Here is a 22,002-nt window from a genome sequence, read left to right as displayed (position 1 = left end):
ATCTTATAGCTATCATTCATCCAGTACATTCTATCACATAATAGCTAGAAGCTGATTGGTTGCTATTTTTAACTTCTCGACTTGTCATCACTAGAAGGCTTGATACATCTCCCCCTCAGTGTCACATTATGCCATATCCACTGTAGATCATTTTCCATATATACAGTACATAATTCCGAAAATGATCCTGTGTTAGCTTTAATATTTGCTTGATGGATTATAAACATTACAAAAGTTATTGTACTGGATTTTCTGGTTTCTGCATATTACAGTAACTGTCATTGCAATGCACAGGAACATATGGTGAAGGAACAAATGGTTAAGTGTCCTCACATTTAGCTTTAATAACCACTTGTCTGGTGTTGTCGCATCATTTGCAACCATGCCAGGCTGTGTATTTGATTAAATGATTGCAAACAATGTGACCAGTCAGAAAAGACCACTGGACAGCCGCAGGAAGATAATATGAGAGAAAACGTCCGGCTCCTCTATGTGATTGCACACTGTCTTGCAGCTGACTGCTGCTGTTTAGGCAGCCCAACAGCACCTCCCATTATAATTATTGCATATAGGTGGCTATTTGATATTGATACTGTACTGTATGTTACTTATGGTCCAGTGATTAGCAGGTATAGTGTTACCAGATCAGATAGAACAATAGATCTGTGTAGTCTTTAGCAAGAGAAATTTGCAGATAGTACAGGTATGATGAGGATTATCAATGGACCTTGAGTAACTTACTGTATCAATAACAAATGATCATCTTCAGTACATGCAAGTCCACAATTATCATCACAAACTGAGTATATAATATGAGCCTGGAATATGTAACATTAATAATATTGTAATTTTATTTACACCATAGTTTCATATGAATATGTTGAATATGTGTGAGAATAACTTCCTTGTTTCACTTATACACTTGTACACACAGGGGAATTTCCCTCAGTAAATATGACGAAGGTAAACCAAAGATTTAATATTTTAGATTCCTCATTCCATAAGACCTTCTTCCAGTTCTCAGTTGCAGAGCCGTAACTAGACTTTTTGGTGCCCTGTGCCAGAAAGAGCATTGGCGCCCCACTCATTTTTCAAAGGGACATAATGCACCCAAAAAAGGGCCATGCCTTCATGGGGAAGGGGCAGGGAAGAGATAAGGGAGGCCAGGAGATGCTGGGGATGAAATAAGAGGAAGCTACAAGCAAGATAATAATAAACAGAAATTTGACAGGCCCAAACAGCGCCCCCTGACCTGTGGTGCCCTGTGCGATGGCACCGGCCACACTACCCTAGCTACGGCCCTGCTCAGTTGTCCACTGTTTGTGCCTCATTGTCTCTTTTTCATTGCTTCAGAACAGCTGTGAGTTCTGAACCTATTACCCTGAAAAAGGCCTTATTTTATAACACTGAAAGGTACATTATTTTTAAACTTTACCAGTATACCATGTACCATTGTACTATTTCAGCTTAATCACTGGACTTGAAGTTCGAGATGTGTGTCGACCTCAGTGTTTTTGTTTTGGGTCTTTATTAACTTTGTGTTTTTTATTTTGATTTGGGGTTTGACAAAACTGCCCTTACGGGTTTTGGATCTGTAATTTTTCTGTTTTAAAATGATAAAAAATGCTAAAATCACATTTGGGCCTGTTTTTGTTCCTACAGTATTATTAACCTTAATAATATTAATTTCCAGTAATTTCCAGCCAATTTAGAGCACCTTATAGCTCACAATATTGTTTTCATCCAGTCTAAGCCAAAACGTTGCACCAAGCTAGCTGACTAAGCTAAGCGATAGCGGTGGATTGCACAAACACTTGGCAGTTCAACTTCCAAAATGGTACATCTTGGAACTAGAATGGAACTTCAGTGGAAGATGGGATGGCAGTTTAATAAACTATATGACGCCAAAGAATGTTTTTACTAATCAAGGACTAGATCATAGGCCTGAGGGAGATACAGTTTGTATGTAGTTGAAGGCAGGGGAAAGGAATGAAGGATTGATTTGTTGTAAATGTAATTTAATTTTTGGGTTCTGTAGCAAATTTATTAGGGAGAAGGTGAGCAGTTTACCGAGAAAATGTTCCCATTCACATCAGTCCCTGCCCCAGTAGAGCTACTTGGTGGTTGAGAATTAAAAAAAAAAAATTAAAGGGGCATGCAGAAGATGCTGTCTGTGGCCATAAAAAATTCTGGAAATTGTCAGCATTCAGAAACCACATGTTAAAGATTTCAGTGGCTGCTGCAGTTCAACTTCCAATATGGCGAATCTAGGAAACAGAGTTGCACTGCAGTGGCAGACAGGATGGCAGTTTAATAAACTATACAAATGTTTGTTGTCTATGCAAAAAAGACAGTCATCAATGCACCAAACAGTGCATAATACAAAAAAAGAGGTGCAGAATCGACTTGTCATTGAGCCTTCCCACTCACCCTTATGTTGTATATTAAACAGGACATGCTCAGTTTAACAAACCAATCACTTCAGCATCAAGGACTGCATCTTGTGGTTGAAGTGATTGGATTGTTTGGCCCCCACAAAACAAGCTACCAATAGGCAGCTGGCAATAATCTCTACATACGGACTGGCTCTACAGAGGCAAAATGTAATTGCCATTTTCATCCTCACCCTCATCAGTGTATACATCTTCACACAATATTTATTAATTTATTTGCTGGAATCCACCATTACAGGTGCATCTGAACTTGTAGTTCATTTTGATGAACATTATCTTTTCTACATTTTGAGGAAGGAACCTCCTATGCCAAAAGCTGACAAGGTTCCCGTCTGTGCTAAAAAGTCTTCCTGAGTACACACTGGACGGTGGGCAGCTTAAGTAAAGTAAAGCCAGTTTGTGCAAGGGTCTCCAAATTGACTTCTTTCCTGCCAGTAGTCAAAGTAGTTTGACATGCCTATTTGTATGCTATCATTAAAATAAACTTCAACCAGTCTTTAAATGGTGGAGTCGCAGTAGAAGTGACCATGTCACTAATTTTAGACAATTATTTTAGACCCGACCAGATGTCAAAATGTTGTGTTGACTCATCTACATCACTAGTGGGTCTTATAAAAAGAGTGTTTTTCCTGGCAGCCGCAGTTGCTGGAGAAACTGAAGAAGGAGATGTTGCTGTGTCATGTGCCACTTGAGCTGACAACTTGCTCACCAACAACTCTTTGCATCTAGTGAAGAGTTAACCAATCTGGGGCATCCAGAAAGGCTGCATTTAGGACCTAACACAAGTCACCCAAACTTGATATTTAAGACAATCAATACAATAAAAAGGTCAAAAAGGCTTGTGCCAATCCTGTTTCAGGTATGATTTTTTCTGTATGCTTGTTTTTATATAGGACCTTCTTTAGTGGAGAAATCAATCCACATATCCAAGACTTTTTGACCTTTTTATTAAACTCTTTCCATCTGTTCAGATCTGTGCCCGTTTTAAAGAAAGACAAGACATTTGACTTAACTCTAAGATCACGCATGGGCACTTACTTGATCTACATTTCCAACATACTTAGCGGAATTGCTTCATTTTTAGCCTCTCCTTCAGTTTCTCTACCTGCTTTTCCAAAATTCTAATTAGTGGGAATCACCTGACTCAAGCTGGCAGAGTCTGAACTCACTTCACAGGTGACAACTTGCACAACACGGAAATTATTCTCCACTTTGCTGAAGTAAGGTAAATTCTCCCTTTGTCATTGTTCATTTGGTGTAGCTTTAGTTGGCTTTTTGCTGTTCCTCCATCATCTGCAGCATATAAAGGATGGAATTCCAGCTTGTTACCACCTTTTGCTTCAGTTGGTGGCAGGGCAAATTGAACTGTTCTTGCAGGTGTTGCAATCTTCTACATGCAGCTGCTAAATTTTAATATGTCCTAAAGTTTTTCTGGCCACATACTTCATCTCCTGCATGGCTTTTTCATTGAAAAAAAATTCTGCACCTACAAATTGATTGTGTGAGCAAAACATGGGACGTGTTCAAAATCACCCAGCTATAATGCCCTCACAATATGTGGCATTGTCAGAATTCACAAATCCCAAGCAGAGTCTAAGTGGGTTAAGCCATTTTGTAAAGACTTACCTGAGTTTTTCTAACAGGCTGATATCGGTATGCCTCTTAGTGAAGCTGGTGTTACAGAAAGTAGCCTGCCTCTGAATAAGCTGACATTTGTAAGATGCTTGTGCTGCTGTAGAAAATACACCAACCCAGTGGGTTGTCACAGTCATGTAATCTTTAGTTTGCCCTGTTCTGCTTGTCCACATTGCTTTTTAAGTGGACAGTGGGTATAATGGCATTCTGGAGGTCATTAATTAAGTTTCTTTTAACGTCCATGTACAGTTGGGGAACTTCTTTCTAGTGAAGTGGAATTTAGAAGAGATTTGGTAGTGGGGACATAGGACCTTATTTAACTGTCTGAAACCCACTGCATTAATGGTGGATATTGGATGCAGATCTAATACCAGCAGAGCTGTTATGACATCAATTATCCGCTGTGCAACTGGATGACAGCAGTCATACTTGCTCCCTCCAGCAAAGGATTGTTTTACAATCATTTGTTTTTTTAAACATGAAGATCCACCCCCAGCATCAGCAGCAGGCCTAGAGCTCAAGGATTCTTCTCTGAGGAATCCTGGATAGGGGAAGACTCACTTAGCCTTTAAAGTTGGATTCAGGACTATTTCCAATCATGATTAAGGATATTGATGATGGTGGTGTTGGTAGTGAAGATTGCAGATACTTGGATCTCTCACAGAGAGAAGGGAGCTAGCTGACATTGATTTGCTTGTTACTTTTTTAGTATCATTTTATGATTTTGAAAAAACTTTTCATGCACGCGCTGCAAATGATATAACAGGAAGAATGTTTCTAGATAGTTTAAATCCCTAGCTCTACTTACTGTGTCTTTACAAGTGCTATAGATGGCACGACAATTATTGTCCAAATTTTGGTAAAAAATATTCCACACATAAGAAGTGGACTTTTTAATCTTATTCCCAGGCCTCACAATGGCATTCTTCTTATCACAGGCAAGAAATGCTTCCACTGGTGCCTCACTTACACACAGAACATATTCATCATTAACATCCACATCATCAAAATCCTCATTAGCACCTAGATCAGCTACACAAATATCCCCCTTATCCTGCTGTACTTCTACTGTAGCATCCTCAATGTCTATGTCAGCAACTTCTTGAATGTGCTGTTCATCCACAATTAACAGAGGGTGCAGAAATGGAGGAAGGACAGATAGTTTAAGCTTACACATAGCACTCACAGACATACAGTACTTAGATTCTCCTCAGGGATTTGTGATGTTCTGAACAGTTAGAACAGTTAGAACTAACACAGTTATTTCTACTGGCTTAGTGGTTTTTCAGCACTGATTTTCTGGTTTTCATTTTTTTACACCTCTTGCATCATTATGAGAGACAGAAGAAGATGCCTCACTAACAGCAGTTGCAGAACCACCACTCATAAATAAAGGCCAAGGCCTGAGCCTTTCCTTGCCACTGCATGTGATGAATGGCATGTTGACAATTTTATGCTTTTCTGCAATTAACTTGCGCTTTATTAGAAGTGTTTTTCCTTTACCACTGTAAACTATTGATTTTTTTAATTCAGATGCCCTAATGCTTTAGTAGATTACGTTGAAGGACTAGAATTGGATTTGTCATGATGACTGGTGACAGCATCTGCAGACCTAGTATTTGGTTGCTGATTCTGCTCTTCTCTCAAGTGATTAGTGTCCATATTGATGAATACACAGACTCAGTAGAAACATCAATAAAAGAAAATATTTGTGTCTACTTTATTTTTATTCACTGCTCAGCTGACACTGCATGTAGTTACAGTACTTATGTGTAAATGGAATAAAAAATGCACTGGGGACAGAGCACAGATGTGGTACAAACAATAGAATTTTTTTTTACTTTTTCTTAATTCATAGATCAGCTCACACACTTACAGTATATGTACATGAACAAATGCACTGGGGGACAGTGCACAAACTTAATACAAACAATAGAAGAAAATATTTTTTTCAACTATAGTTCGCAGCTCAGCTGATACTGCGTGGAGAGACACAGCACTTTTATATGTAGGTTAACAAAGGCACTAGGGGACAGTGCACACAGGTTGTATAAACAAGAAAAAAAATTGTTGTTCATATTTTTAATTTTTCCGCAAATGATAACTGCAGAGTCACACTGCTTATATCACAGTGGTGTATGTCCTGTGGAGTAATAATAATTAATAATAGTAATAATAATTCCTGCACTATAAAAAAAATAAACAATGATTTGCTATCTGCCTGTACTGTAAATCTAGATCAGCCAATATTAACACTAAGGACACTGGCGTGGGCACAACACAGCAGGAGCTACTGGAGGTGGAGTGGATGGTCACAGCACAGCAGCCACTGGACACAGGAAGTGGATAAAATTAGCAGCAGCCACTGGACATAGGGAGTGGTTAGACACAGCAGCAGCCACTGGATACAGGGAGTGGCTTGACATAGCACAGCAGCAGCCACTGGAGGTAGAGAGGATGGACACAGCACAGCAGCCGCTGAACACAAGGAGTGGATGGACACAGCAGCAGCCATGGAACACAGGGAGTGGATTGACACAGCACAGCAGCAGCCACTGGAAGTGGAGAGGATAGGCACAACACAGCAGCCAATGGACACAGCGAGTGGTCGAACACAGCAGCATCCACTGGACACAGGGACTGGAGTGGACACAGCACAGCAGCATCCACCACTGGAGGTGGAGAGGATGGAAACAGCACAGCAGCCACTGGGCAATTTAGAAGACAGATGAGCATAAAGACTGGAGTCTGTGTGAAATGATACCTGAATCACAGCGAAAAGGACTTATATAGAATGCAAAACCCGTGATAATCCGACGCCAGGATGATGATGTTTTGCCTCAATTAGGCATCCGAGCAAGGTGGGAAAACCTGAGCCGCCGCTGACATTCACTAAGATTAAGGATGTTTGGGTGTGCTCGGTTTCTAGAAACCTAAGCCCGCACATCTATACTTGTAATGCTTAAAAACTGATAGGTGTTCTAAAACTTTTTTACCACTTTTGTACATATTATATTGTAAATACAATATAAAAATTTGGTCAATGCGTTGTCATTTATGTAGTTACTGTATAGAATATAGCTCATATGTATGGTATTATTTACAGTTAGGAGCAAACTCACAAAAAGTAATATAATACTGGTATTGTACAGTTGTTTGTATATTATATATTCCCAAAAGGCCTAGGTCTAAGCCCTGCAACAAAGCTGACTTTCAGAATTGCTCCTAACACACATAATGTAAAGGAACGAACATGAAAAAATTAATTAAAAAAAGTATTCAATACTTTACAATTTAAAAACTTATTTGATTAAAGATTAATTATTTGTTTAATTAAAAATATAATATAAAAATAAAGTATAATTATATTTCTAAGATGTTGAACCTGTCGAAGCTGGATAATTTGCTGAGACAGAATATGTTTAAAAATTAAATCTGCACAATGCCATTTTGCAAATGGCAGCAAGAAACCATTTTGCGACTGGCCGCCCAGTGCCATTTTTAGCGAATCTCACACATTATAAGTAAATACGGTGATGCTATTATTTAGCATTGTGCGATTCCCACGCAATGGAAAGATGTAAAAAGTCCTCATTATATAAATACAGACAGTTACTAAAACATATTATATGATCAACCCTGCAAAACATGTATCACGGTGTACTCCACAAAACACGTAGTCGCACAATGCTAACTAGTGTCTTCTCTCATTACCCCAATTCTTACACTCTGCACACTTACATAAAATGGTTCCCTAACATTAAGGTTAATATTTAAGGTTTTATGCATTATCAGTAATGTTGTGAAATACATGTTATTTGATATCTAAGGTTTAGTGCATGGTAAGCAGACCATGTTTGGTGTCATTCTAATCCACTGTGTCTTTGCAGATTTCTGGTTCCATTGGAGAAGAAATCGTAACATGTGTCTGCAAGTTATGGTTCATAGAGAGTTAGGCATTGAAATGTATCCTGTAATGCAGCCAGTTTAGATTTGTTATGCAGCAGGAAAATGGACACAAAGAGCTGTTGGAGGCTGGACTGTGACCATACGAATTGAGCTATGAACTGTACTATAACAGAAGAACCAGGAAGAAGAACCAATGGAATCATGCCAACCTGTTCTATTGTATTGCCTATCTCTGTTAGAGTATATACAGTATGTAGGCTCTCTGAAACTAGATGCTAGTCATCTTGCTTTGCTGTTGATGGAGGATTCATCTTTGATGCCGGGATCTGGATCCAGAGCGCTTGCGTATTTAACGAATGTACCTTGTGACTGTATAATATGTTTGCGCTAATTGTAATTTAGATCACAGCATGCAACTATCTGCTTTTTTGGTGAATAATAACTTTTTGTGCTTTGGAACCACAATCAAAGTCTGAAAGCAATTATTTCTTGTTAGACTCAAAACGCTAAATATCTACATTTTTAAAGTGTATAGATGGGTAGGAATCGATAGTTGGGGGCTTGCATTGTGAAATCACGCTACCGGTCACACGGTAACACTCGGTCAACGATCTCTCAGCAAAAGGGTGGAGGCACCATAAGCAGTAAAGAACGCATTGTGCTTTCGAATACCTGCTACCACTTTGTTGCTGAGAGCCCGCTACCCGTTATTGTGTGTGTTCAAGGAGCGCTCATTAGAATCCAGGGACAAGGAAGGAAAAAGTTTGTTTTCCTTCGTTGATAGAATTTTCATGTTAAAAGGAGAAGTCGCACAATAGCGTAAGGGTAATAATACGTTTTGTGTAGCAGTCACATTATTGTGTATGCGACTAGTCACACAATAGCGTATACGTATTTCCTGTATTGCTGCCACGTGTTTTAAACAAAGTCATTGAGATTGCATTGTGATATTGATAGAGTGATAACATTGTTGTAAATATCTTAAGTCAGTGTTGCCATAATCTGGGAGAACGTTTATTTTTCTGCGCAGGAAAAGTGTGTAACAGTGAACGTGTGTTGGTATGGGGTAACATGTTCCCTAGTTAAGGGTATCGTAGGACCCTTAAGTGTTAGGCGCCCGGTGTCGGCCTAGTGGCTCGGTAGTAGATACCTCAGTCTATACACATAAGCAGGTATAGTTGTTGTCTTTGTTGTAGGTATCGGCTCTCAGTGTGATTGCAGTAATCTGTGATCAGTTAGGGTTATTGAGCATTGTGATTGAACCAAACAGTTGAGGCAAATTGTGATTGTGAACTGAGTAGAGGGTGGACGAAATCACTGAAAAGGGTGTTATTGGAATACCTAAATGCTAGCAGTGAAAGGTAGTTAAAAAGGGATTAGGTGTGTGGAAGCAGTCTTGTTATTCTTCCATAGGTGTGTGGGCGCATCCTGTTAATATCATGCACAGGTAAGTGAAAGTAGCCTTGATGTTCTTTCACCGGTCTAAACCTCTATTGAAAAGTTTAGCGTTATTTTCCAAAAGATGGGAGCCAAACAAATGGTAGACATGTTAGATGATGTGCTGCTGTTGGAAGCGCCGCTTGGGTCGGCACGGCTTATTATGCATGCTAGGTACGGTGCTTATGCAACTAGGTACTGTGATGTATGGTTTCAAATGATGAGGAAAAGTGTGAAACCATTTCCCAGAATTGGCAGCTTTGATAAGGAGGTATTGAACAATGTCCGAGATAGCATCTGTATGGTGCACTCTCGAATGAAAAAGATAAAGTATAATGATTGTTTAAAGCTGTGGCAGCACGAGGGGGATACGTGACTTAAGGGTGTGCACGCGACATAAACCAGCGTCACGTGCACGATACAGGGGAATGCGCACACAGCGCTAGACAGTGTTGTGTATGCACCGTAAAATAGCACAATCTCACAGCAAGGTAGTGTTGCGGAAGGTAATGTCAGTAGTTTACGCGCACCACCACCGCCCTTTGCGGATGGGGGTGGAGGTACAGTCGATGTAAAAACTCATAAAAATGTAACAGGTAACTTGTACCCTCTCTTGAGTAATCACAAGGAAAATGTTTATGATGCGGATGATGAACCTGTTGTTATGTCTGCATTTCCCATGCTGTACACATGTTAGATGCTCCATCACAACAAGCACAAGTGGTGGCCCCATCTTCATCAGTGGTAGTACAGGAAGTGTTAACATCCACTGCACCCATAGAGGAATTTGTTAAATCTATATGTAGCAGTAATAGGCTAATTCCCCAGCTAGGTAACAAGGTCAAAGGTAACAGTGTGGCTGGTATCCATCCCATCTGGACAATAACTGCTCCAAATGGGAATGCAGATGCGAATGGTGTAGTGCCCTCAAGGGATGTAGCAATGCATTGTCCTTGGACAAGAGCTGAGCGAAATTCCATAATGAATGATTTCCCTAACCCTAAGAAGGAATTAACAAAATACCAAAGATTTTTGAAAAATTTGGGTAATGCTTATGAGCCAACCAATAAGGATTGGCGACTGGTATTAAGGGTGTGTCTCCCAAACAATACCGATGTGAAAAAGTTTATCATGGATTGTGTATTGGAGGGAGATGGTCCTTTAACAGACGAGGGTAACCAAGGTAACATTACCCGCATAATAACACAATTGGGTGTATATTTTCCAGTAGTAGTTAACTGGAGTAAAATTTTCATCATAAAACAAAAAGAGAGTGAATCTGCAGAGGATTACTGTACCCAAGCTCTGCTGACTATCACCCAGTACACTGGGATAGAAGATATTAAAGATAGCACTCACCATAGGGAAATGGTCATCACGGTACTTATGGATGGTCTTAAACACAATCTAAAGACCTGAGTCCAGACCTCTCCACCTGGCTGGAGAGGAGTTACTGTAGACACACTCAGGGAGTCCGCTATTGAGCATGATAAAAACATCCACAAGAAGAGAGAGACCCAGAGCGAGAAGCTAATGGCTGTTAGTATTCAAGCTCTAGAAGGAACAAATGTAACATCACAGCCACCAAACACACATACACCTGCACTGCTAAACACCCTCACAAATCCTGTTCAGCCACAAACACAACCCTTCCCCACTTATCACACTCAGCCACAAAACCCATACTATTCCACAACAACGTATTACCCTCAAAATCACTATCCACACCCACAATCTTTCCCTACCGCTCAACCCACACAGCAACCCTTTCACCCACCCCACTCACAAAGGTGCTTTAACTGCAACCTAGTGGGACATGTAAGTAGGAACTGTAAGGTGAAGAAGGTAGGATCCCCTAACCAGGGAGTACCTAGTTATCCACACAAGGGATATACACAGAATGCAGGATTTTTCCCACAGTCACAGCTCCAATTGTGGCCTTAAATGCTGTATTGGAGAGTGAGAGTCAATGCTAGGGGTCAGGTCATACATGTAGTCTACAGATAATCAGGTTAACTGGAAGTACTAGGGAAGAACCGGTGATAATGGTTGATGTAGCTGGTACTAAACATCCTTTTCTTGTAGACACAGGGGCGATCAAATCAGTGATAAAATCTCCAGCTAATTTACAGATGACCAGCGAGACAGTATCAGCAATGGGTGTAATGAGTAAAGTGCAACATTATCCTTTAACCAAATCCACAGAGGTTACTATCGGGCCATTGCAGACCAGGCATTCTTTTCTCCTGGCAGCAGCGGCTCCTACTAACCTACTGGGAAGGGATTTGTTATGTAAGATAGGATGTGTCATATATTGTACCCCTGATGGTATATTCTTAGATATCCTTTAGAGACTTGCGCACGAGGTGAGTGATATGGTGGACACTCCCCAAAGGTTAATGTATCACTCTACTGGTTCAGGTAAAAATCCATCTCAGGTAGATCAAATGTTATCCCAAATTCCAGATATACTTTGGAATAAAGAAGGACAGGACACTGGATTAATGGTAAATGTAGCTCCCCTAATGGTAAATCTAAAAAGCGGTAGGCAAGCTCCAAAAATTCCCCACTACCCATTAAAACAGGAGGTAGAGATAGGGGTTTATCCCATAATTGAGCGGTTATTACAACAGGGAATTTTAGTCTGTTCAGCAATTGTAGCCAATAGTCCCATCTTTCCTGTGAAAAAGAGTGGTGGGAGGGGTTATAGGCTGGTACAAGACCTTAGAGGGGTTAATAAGGTAGTAGAGAGCCAATTTCCCGTAGTGCCAAATCCAGCTGTCATTCTTATGTAGATCCCACCAAATGCAACCCATTTCACTGTCATTGACCTCTGCTCTGCTTTCTTCTCTGTACCTCTTCATCCTGACTGTCAGTACCTATTCGCTTTTACATACAGGGGTGTACAATACACATGGACACGATTGCCCCAGGGTTTCATAGACAGCCCCAGTATATTCCCCCAGGCCTTACACGACTTTTTACAATCTTTTCAACCTGCCAATGGATCTGTTCTAATACAATATGTGGACCATTTATTGTTATGTTCTGATTCATTTATGTCATGTTTAAATGATACTAAACTTTCATTGCTACATCTCTCGCAAACAGGACACAAGGTTGCTATGGACAAACTAAAGCCATGCCAGACCAGGGTTAAATACTTGGGACATTGCCTAACTCAGGGGTTACGACATCTGACATATGACAGAATCAAAGCCATACAGACCATGACACTGCCGCAGAAACAACAGCAAATCTGTACCTTCTTCGGAATGTGTGGATACTGCAGAATGTGGATCCCAGGTTTTTCTATTTTGGCCTTGCAATTACAGGACTTAGGACCTCATTCAGAGTCGGTCAAAGCGGCCACACTGTCGTACGGGAAAAGGGGCCGAATATGCAAATGATTCCCTCGCAAGTTGCCTCCCTAAGTTCGGATCGGTAGTTGGCCGACCAAGGGGAGGAAGCGGCCGGAAGACAAAAAAATATGCCCCCTTCTCGTACGCATTGCACGTCATCTCCAGGCAAATATGGATTAATCGAGACCATCGGGAACCATCGGAACTGGTCGTAGAGCTTAAGGTTGACCATAATCTCTCTTAAGCTCTACGATCATGTCAGTGTAAAAACCTCCCATGTCACATGTGCCATGACACTACTTTGTTAATTATGCACTCCCATAAACCGTATGCACTCCCATAAAACGCCGTTCGCATAATTAGGCACGCCTGCGTTCAGATCTCCACTCCCCCGTTTTCAAGCACCTTCCCCTGTTACCACCCACAAACGCCTCAATCTGTCACTCAAACTACCAACCTGGCTGTGTTCAAGGAGAGAGAAATTTCTGATCATAGGCCCTGATTCAGAGCCGGACGCTCTGACCAGAGCGCTCGCTCTGAATCAGGGCCCACCTCCATTTATATGGAGCGTACTTCTGGACGCTCGTATAGCTGTGGGTCACCACCCACAGCATATACAAGCGTGCAGGATGATGGTCGCGATGGTCTTGACCATCGCGACCATCGAAACTGCGAGCAAAAGCCTGCAGTTGAGTTTTTCAACTGCAAGGCCAGTAGTCATTTTGGCTCTATCAGAGCCAAAATCACTCCCACTGACATCACTAGTGATATCAGTGGGGCCGGCTTCAGACGGTAGGCGTTCCCTTGGGAATGCCTCCATCTGGCAGGCACGCCCCCGACACGCCCACCAAAGGGGGAGTGCTGTGTCAACATTGACAGCATGCCCCCTTTGATGAGACACTCCGAGCGAAGGAAAGTCCTTCGCTCGTCGCGTCTCGTGCATGCGCACGACGGAGCTCCCTCCAAACTCTGCCCAAACCAGACATGTCTCCTCAGCTAGATTCACAAAATGGGAACTAACCCTAATAGCAAACATCACCATCAAACGGAGCAGTACGTTAAACCCAGCAACGTATTTACCATATGTGCAACAGGATGCACAAAGGGTGGAGAGAGGTGAGTCGCTGGTGGAAGGTGAGTTCTGCAGGTATATTGATGCACATGATTGTATGGAATATCTGAATCAAACCTTTATGACACTGGAGAGTTATGTACAGGTTATGCTGTGGTAAATTACGAATATATCATAGAGGCCGAACATTTAGGTCCACCTCACTCTGCCCAAGTGGCAGAACTGGTGGCATTAAGGAGAGCGTGTGAATAAGCAGAAGGTAAATCTGCTAATATCTACACTAACTCTAGGTACGCCTTCGGGGTGGTACATAATTTCGGGGCTCAATGGCGTCTGAGAAATTTTATGACAGCAGCAGGCACACCAATCGCACATTCCAGACATATGAAAGCACTACTGACAGCAGTCCACCTGCCTAAGACAGTGGCGGTAATTAAGTGTAAAACCCATACATGTGAGGATGATCTGGTGTCACTGGGCAACAACAGGGCAGATGAAGCTGCCAAATGGGCGGCAGGGTTAAAAGTTAATGTGCCAATTAACCAAATGATGTTTCAAATGATTGACATCCTGAAATTATTGAGATGCAAAATTTGTATTCCATTAAGGAAAAGGCAGTCTGGAGGTCCAAGGGATGTGGGCAAGAGTCCTCTGGACTCTGGAGAGATGGACAAGGTAAGCCAATGGCTCCCAAGGCGTACTACCCAGGCCTGGCTGAGGCAGCGCACGGTCTGACTCACTTTGCTCTCACCAATTTGCAAGGTATGTGCAAATTGGTGAGAGCATACTGGTGTGCACCAGGTTTTTCTTCTCAAGCAGAAAAGAGAGCAATGTCCTGTCTGACCTGCTTGAGGAAAAACTATCCCTACTGAACCATCCCACATTCCTCCGATCGACGGACCTTTCAGGTAATACAAATTGATTTAATCCAATTAACACCCTGCAGGAATCTCAAGTATGTATTAGTGTGCACCGATGTGTTTTCTAATTGGGTTGAGGCATACCCAGCTGCCACTAATATTGATGCGTTTATTGCTAAGAAAATTGTTCAGGAGTTTGTATGCAGATACGGTATTCCTAGAATTATTGAAAGTGATAGGGGTACTCATTTCACAGGTGATGTCTTCCAAAACATGTGTAAGTTGATGGGTATTAATAGTAGACTTCACACCCCCTACCGACCGCAAGCCAGTGCCAAGGTGGAGAGGATGAACAGTACTATTAAAAACAAATTAAGTAAAATCATGGCAGAAACTGGACTGGGTTGGCCAGAAGCACTACCACTTGTCCTTCATAGTATCAGGACAACTCCTAGAGCCCCTCTCAATATGTCCCTCTTTGAAATACTGTTTGGTAGACAACCTCATTTGATTGTAAGCCCACAGGAGGATTTGAAAAGTAACACTGAGGTAACTGTAAGGTATCTTATAACAATGAGTAAACAGTTAAAAGAGTAACAGCAGAAACTGAAATTGTTGTCACATGATATGCCTGAAACAAACTGTGTTGAACATGGAGAATTTGTTATGATCAGCAATTTCTTGCGATCAGGTTGTCTGACAGATCGGTGGGAAGGTCCGTATCAGGTGTTGCTGACAAGTATAATGTCATTGAAGGTGGCGGAGAGAGATACCTGGGTCCATTCCACTCACTGTAAGAAGGTCAACCAACTGGTGGAGAGACAAGGTGGAATCGAGGCAGATAAAGTAGACCTGTCAATTGCAAGCCTGTTACAGGAGGGTTAAAGGTTACAGTGAGATACCTGAGCTAAAGAAATTTGTAGATCCTTGTTTTCATCAATGGATTGGTCTGCTGTGGGAGGCTGTGGGAGGCACATATTGAAACTGTTGTAATTCCTACACCGTTCACCCGATTTGGATGTAATTACCCTCAAATTAAATCTGAAAGTCTGCAGTTAAAGCACATCTTGTTTGTTTCATTTCAAAACCATTGTGGTGGTGAATAGAGGCCAAAATCAGAAAATTCTGTCAATGTCCCAATATTTATGGACATGACTTGTATATTACAAATAACACTAGTGACCCCAAGGAGGTGATAGACCAGAAGATGGATGAAATTCTGCAGCTGAAATGGGAATTTCAGAAAAACCATAATGCTTTAGTGGCTGAAGTAGAGGAATGGGTTTCATGGTTGAACCCAGTGAAATGGTTCTCCGGTCTAGGAGAGTGGGTCCAGGAAATGGTTGCAAGTATAGGTAAACTCCTGATCCTCACATTGGTTGTCATCATAGTAATTGGCTTATGTGTCAGGTGTGTTCCTACTGTGTTGAAATATGGAAAATGTAAGGTAAACCAAAAGAATTAAATTTTGATGGTGGTTAGAAGTAATGATATGAATACTGAGGTAAATGTTGGACTGCATTACAACCCTGAACTAGTAGGTACCATCAGATGATGTATAAATTTAGCCATGCATGAAATGTGTTTTTAAAAATGTTATTTTAAAACATCTTAAATAATGTAAGTCCCTATTCCCCTTCAAGACTTCTTTTATAGGATTGGTGCATTCCCACATCTTTCCCATGATCTCCCAAGATCCACGGTGTGCGTATAAGGGTAGTTTTATGTCCCTCCCTAGAGACACATTATTGATGGTTAAAGAACCACCTTGTGCCATCCCATAAATTAACATTAAATGATATGTCATAGTGTAAGCCTAAATTTTATTGTAAAATCAGAGTGTGATAGCATATTGTTTGCTATCAAAGGGTGGACTGTCAAAGCTGGATAATTGGCTGAGACAGAATCTGTTTAAAAATTAAATCTGCACAACGCCATTTTGCGAGTGGCAACAAGACGCCATTTTGCGACTGGCCGCCCAGCACCATTTTTAGTGAATCTCACACATTCTGAGTACATACGGCGATGCTATTATTTAGCATCGTGTGAGTCCCACGCAATAGAAATATGTTACAAGTCCTCATTATATAAATACAGACAGTTACTAAAACATAATATGATCAACCCTGCAAAACACGTACCACAGTGTACTCCACAAAACACGTTAATTGTAATTTAGATCACAGCGTGTAACTATCTGCTTTTATGTTGAATAATAACTTTTGTGCTTTGGAACCACAATCAAAGTCTGAAAGCAATTATTTCTTGTGCGACTCATAATGCTAAATAGCGACAATTTAAGAGTGTATAGATAGGTAGGAATCGATAAACCTCAGACCCTTGTGCTAGAGCTTCATAGAACCTGTTTCTAGGAGAGATGTGTGCACAGATCCCTGTATTTTGGTTTTGCCAATATTACCCTGAAATGTTTTGATTATGGTTTTGCTAAAAACACCCTCAAGTGTTTTAATTTTGGATCTGGATTTCTTTAAAAATGTATAAAAACAGCTAAAAATCTTTTAAATTTGGTGTGTTTTTGTTTATCCAGTATTATTAACCTCAATAAAATCAATTTCCAGTCATGTTTTGACTGCCTCACAAATCATAGTATTGTTTTCACCCATATTGGCCAAAGCCTGCAGTGAGCTGACTGGCTAAACTAAGAGACAGAGCAGCAGCACAAACACAGTACAGGATACAGCGCATGTTGGAAACATAGTAGCACACAGAGGAATATCTACAAGGGTGCAGGGTGTGCGAGGCACACGGGCCCCTGGGTCCACGGGGGCCCTGCACCACACACCCTGCACCCATAATATACTTACCTCTCCGGAGTCCCACATCGACGTGGGGGTCCGGCTCTGTAAAAACATCTGAAAAATGGCTGTGGCGGCTATTTACCTATCGTTTGCGCATGCGCAGTACAGGGAAAATGGCTGCCGCATCTATTTTCACGGTGACCTGCGCATTCGCTATAGACTCTGGGCACTCTCTAGTGCCCAGAGTCTATAACTCCGGCGCTGGCCATGCACAGCTCAGTGCACTGCCGACTGCTGAACAGAGAGGAGGGGGCCCGTGACGGAGACTGCACATGGGCCCCCTCCTCACTGTAAATGCCCCTGGTAGCACATCAGTGGCATACAGGATGGCAGTTTAATATAATTACAGAAATTCGCACAAATAAATAAATAAACCAGTAGACGTTGATTACTGACAGGAGAGTCATTAGAATCAGTCCAGCAGCTGTTCAAGAGGAACTCTGCAGTTCCACAACAAATTAATATGTAAATACTATTTAAATGAACTTCGCTAGGCCAATCATAATAAAAAAAATATATACACATACAAATACAATATATGAAAAATACAATATATTAAAACATATAACTTAATAAGAATGACACTAGTGCACGGGTCCCAGCATAGTCATTAAAGCCTTATAAAAAATGATGATATTTGTGTACCATATATATGCATATCAATAGAGTATCAAAACAATATTTTGTAGACAGGCCCCTTTCTTTTGATCCAATGTATTAGAAAAAAGTACCAGTGTCCTGTAAATCACAGGTTAAATGATCATAATCCTCTACTGTGGAAGGTGTCACAAAATTTCCAATAATGTAGCAGAAGTGGATAGATGAAAAGTCCCCTTTGGTTAGGGGAGAATTTAATAAGTTTAATTCATTCAAATGGCAATAATGTCTCCAATAGATAGTAACTGCAGTGATCACATATGTTCTTTTGGAAAAAAAACCCGCTACTATTACTATTAGCTGGACAATGCAAAACTGCTTACCATTGCAGCATGTAAATATAAATCTCAGAGCCGTCCAAATGTTGCTGCGGCTGTCTACGGGGTTTGTAGTGGTTACTGGTGTCTCCACTCACTCAGCTGGGTGAAACTGCCATCTCTACCCTGTGGAGGGTGGCAGAGCCGACCTAGCCCATTTGGTGCCATAGGCAAAATTTTGACTGGTGCCCCCTAACAACTTCCCATACCGAGCTGAACAGCCGATCAGGAAAGAAACAGATGGCGCTCCTCAGTTGGTGCTGTCATTTTAAGACCCATCTGTCTTTTCATAAGGACATGTCCTGATGAAAAAGCCAGTGGGTCTTGAAACATCAACAGCACCTATGTGATTTGTGACAATACTGTATATCACATTTTTTACAACTACTGACAAGTGCCATCTGTTTTTTTCCTGAGGGGGCTGTTCAGCTCGGTATAGGAATTTCTTTAACATTCCTTACTTAGGAGGGCACCCACGAGATTACCAGTAAATTTATCCAGACAGACCGGCACTCCGCTAAACCGACCAATACATGCTGATTCAGAGTTGGGAAGAGAGAAATAGCACTTATCTGTGTACCTGAACAAACCATGCTGCAATGCAAGGGGTGTAAATACATTTGAAAAAATTGCATGTAGGGTAAATAGTGGCTGCTTTTGCATGTAGCCCACAAATACTGCACAGCTTTATTATTAATCTACAATTTAGATGTCAGTTTGGACACCTCCCTCCCAAATTTAAATCTCTGCACATTTTACATCTGCCCCATCTTCAGTGCAGCATGGTTTCACCAAGATGATCACTTGAGAGATATCTCTCTATTCCCAACTCTGAATCAGGCCCACAGTGTGTGACCTTCTTCAAGAGACACAGCATGTACATATATAAGGTAATAACCACCACCAAGCAGGATACAGTTACCCTCTTTTAAAGCCTGGTGAGTGCCCCACTTTTTTTGCTCTATTTATATACATACATACATATGCATACATTCATATACATACATGGTGCCCACCCCAATGTACATCCCTCTCCCAGCTAGAGATAGCTAATAAAGCTAAAGGACTTACTAGCCTGGCTGGCTGCCACCTTCTTTATTTAAATTATGCAGCGCTGCACAGCTAATCCTGCTGCTGGCTGGGCAGCTAAAATGGGGGCAGAGGCAGAGCCGTGAGTTGTCACTCACGGCTCTGCTCCGCAAAGGCCCATGGGAGGAGTGGATGTGGCTGGGCATGCACAGCATGCCCTCCTGCGGCCATAGTGTTTCCTCCTGTAGCCAGAGTGAGCTTCTGTCCAGAAGCTCATTCTGACTTGGGCGGCTCACCTGACTGTTGCGCTGTCTGATCAGAGCTGAGCTCCAATCGCGGCTGCAGCGTTAGCAGCAGGGAAGGGGCGCTGACTGATCGGAGCTGACCTCCGATTGTGTCAGCAGCAAGGGGCCGCGGCAGAGCCCTAGAATGCCCCTAAGCATTCCAGTTGCCCCTAGGCATTTGCTTATTATGCCTATGCTTAGGGCTGGCTCTGGAGGGTGGTGATAGCCAGGAGGACACATGTGCAAGCTGGAGCTCCTGAATGTCCTGCAAAATGCTGCAGGAGGGTATATTAGCCACTAAATGCCGATATCAGTCTCTGTGGCCGTCTGATGTTAAAGCGGTAGAACGGAGTGTGCAGGCTTCCTTTTTGGGTCCCTGCAATCAATGGCAGCAGTGTTGTAGAAGATGTAGAGGATGAAATAGCAGTCTTCCTAGTAATATATACCCTGTCATGACAATGTCTTTTTTTTATTACTAAGAATAACTGCTGCCACTGGTGGGTGATACAAACATCCTCCCCCTGAATTTGATCAATTTCTTCTTGTCCAACACATCAACAACATCCTTATTAGCATCAGATACACAAATATCCACCTCATCCTGTTGCACTTCAACAGTAGCATCCTTAATTTTTACATCATTACTTTTACTACTACACATACTCACATTTGTAGAGTGTGCAGACATGGTGGAAGAACAGTAGGCTTCTATACGATTACATTGTCAGACTCATACATAGCACATGTGGACACCTTAGACTTTCCTCTGGGATCTGTATAGTTTGTGATCACACAGTTTGTTCTTTAGCCCTAGTGTTCTTTATACACAGTTTGCCTGTTTAAGACTCAGACCGAGAAGGTGTTGCATGCATGGTTACAGAATATTCCTAACTGTGTTTGACATCAGCTTCCACAATAGGCATTGTAGGGCATGAAACAGCAGTAGCAGGACCACCAAGCACAAAGGAAACCATGGCGTGAGTCTTTCCTTGCCACTGCATGTGGTGTATGGCATGTTGGCAATTTTATGTTTTTTAGTAGTAAATTTTCCCTTTATTGTTAAAGGGAGAGTTTTTTTGTGTAACATTGTGAAATATTGTTTAGATTTCAGGTGTCCTTTCTTAAACCTTCTTTTCTATGACTGGCAGCAGCCGCAGCACTTGTACTGGGTTGCTGCTCCTGCTCTTCCATTGACTGATCCATGAAATATTTTATTTTTTACATCAGCCAAGAAATAATTATTTTACACTTGCTAATTGTTTTGGGGTGTAGATGATGGGGTATACTACCACACACACTATGCACATTTTTTGCAGTTATTTAATTATTTTTTTTTACAGAAACAACGCTGGCAATAATTCCTGGACAAAAGTCCAGGAATGATGATGTTTGTCCATGAAAGATGACGTTTTGCCTCTTTCTGAGTCCAGTTTTTTGGAGGGAAAAAATCCGAACCTGGCGTGCAAAACCAAACTAATCCGAGCCTGCACATCCCTAGTTCATATGTACCAAAAAAAAAAAACTACAGCAGTAAAGTGACTTCAAAAGAATAGGAACATACAGTATTGTTAGAGATGAACATATATGACTGATGGTGTGGTGGACCTGAGGAATTCACCAGTATTAAAAATACATAGGGACTTCATCAGGAACATAAATATCCCATCTTTTGTCTGCATGAAATGTGTTTGAACACAAAATGTTTTTACAGTACAAAATCAAACAAAATGTTTTTTATATCATAGCTGTTTCATTATAGATTTTTTAGCTTATCTTCTATTAAACCACAACAATACTGTACTTAAAGAAGTATATAGATAAAGTAAACACAATATACTCACATTTTGCTGTGTCTGTCCTGTACCTTGTGTGCCGATCTCACCTGCTTCTTCTAAAGTAATACAGTATCTGCAGATTTCTATTGTCCAAATTGTGCTAACTTCTCAGGAAGATTTATATATAGCTGTATTGCTGAAATATGTGACCTGGTATGTAGTGTTCTACCAGTTCTCCTACATACTGTACTTACCCATTTTCTTGTAATGTTTCTCACCTGCTGCTTCTGGTCTCCCCATGAAAAAACATGTGTGGTAGGAAAGAAATAATTAAGTAGGATAATTACATTCCAGTATACAAAATCTCAGAGGGTATTGTGTTATTGTTCATAT

At 41.3% G+C, this 22,002-nt stretch overlaps 1 protein-coding gene across 1 annotated transcript in view; it reads right to left on the bottom strand.

Moving 5' to 3' along the window:
• Window positions 1–21,735, bottom strand: part of LOC148522932 (membrane-spanning 4-domains subfamily A member 4A-like) — a 139,452-nt gene extending 117,717 nt beyond the window's left edge. Inside the window, exon 1 of the mRNA XM_088473571.1 lies at window positions 21,676–21,735. The gene's annotated coding sequence lies outside the window, so the exon portion shown is untranslated. The remainder of the gene's footprint in view (window positions 1–21,675) is intronic.
• Between the last annotated feature and the right edge of the window lie 267 nt (window positions 21,736–22,002).

This window comes from Taudactylus pleione, unplaced genomic scaffold (genome assembly GCF_031769625.1).
Source record: "Taudactylus pleione unplaced genomic scaffold, aTauple2 ptg000136l, whole genome shotgun sequence".
NCBI lineage: Eukaryota > Metazoa > Chordata > Amphibia > Anura > Myobatrachidae > Taudactylus > Taudactylus pleione.
The sequence above is the reverse complement of the archived record's forward strand: the minus strand, read 5'-3'. Positions and strand labels throughout refer to the sequence as shown.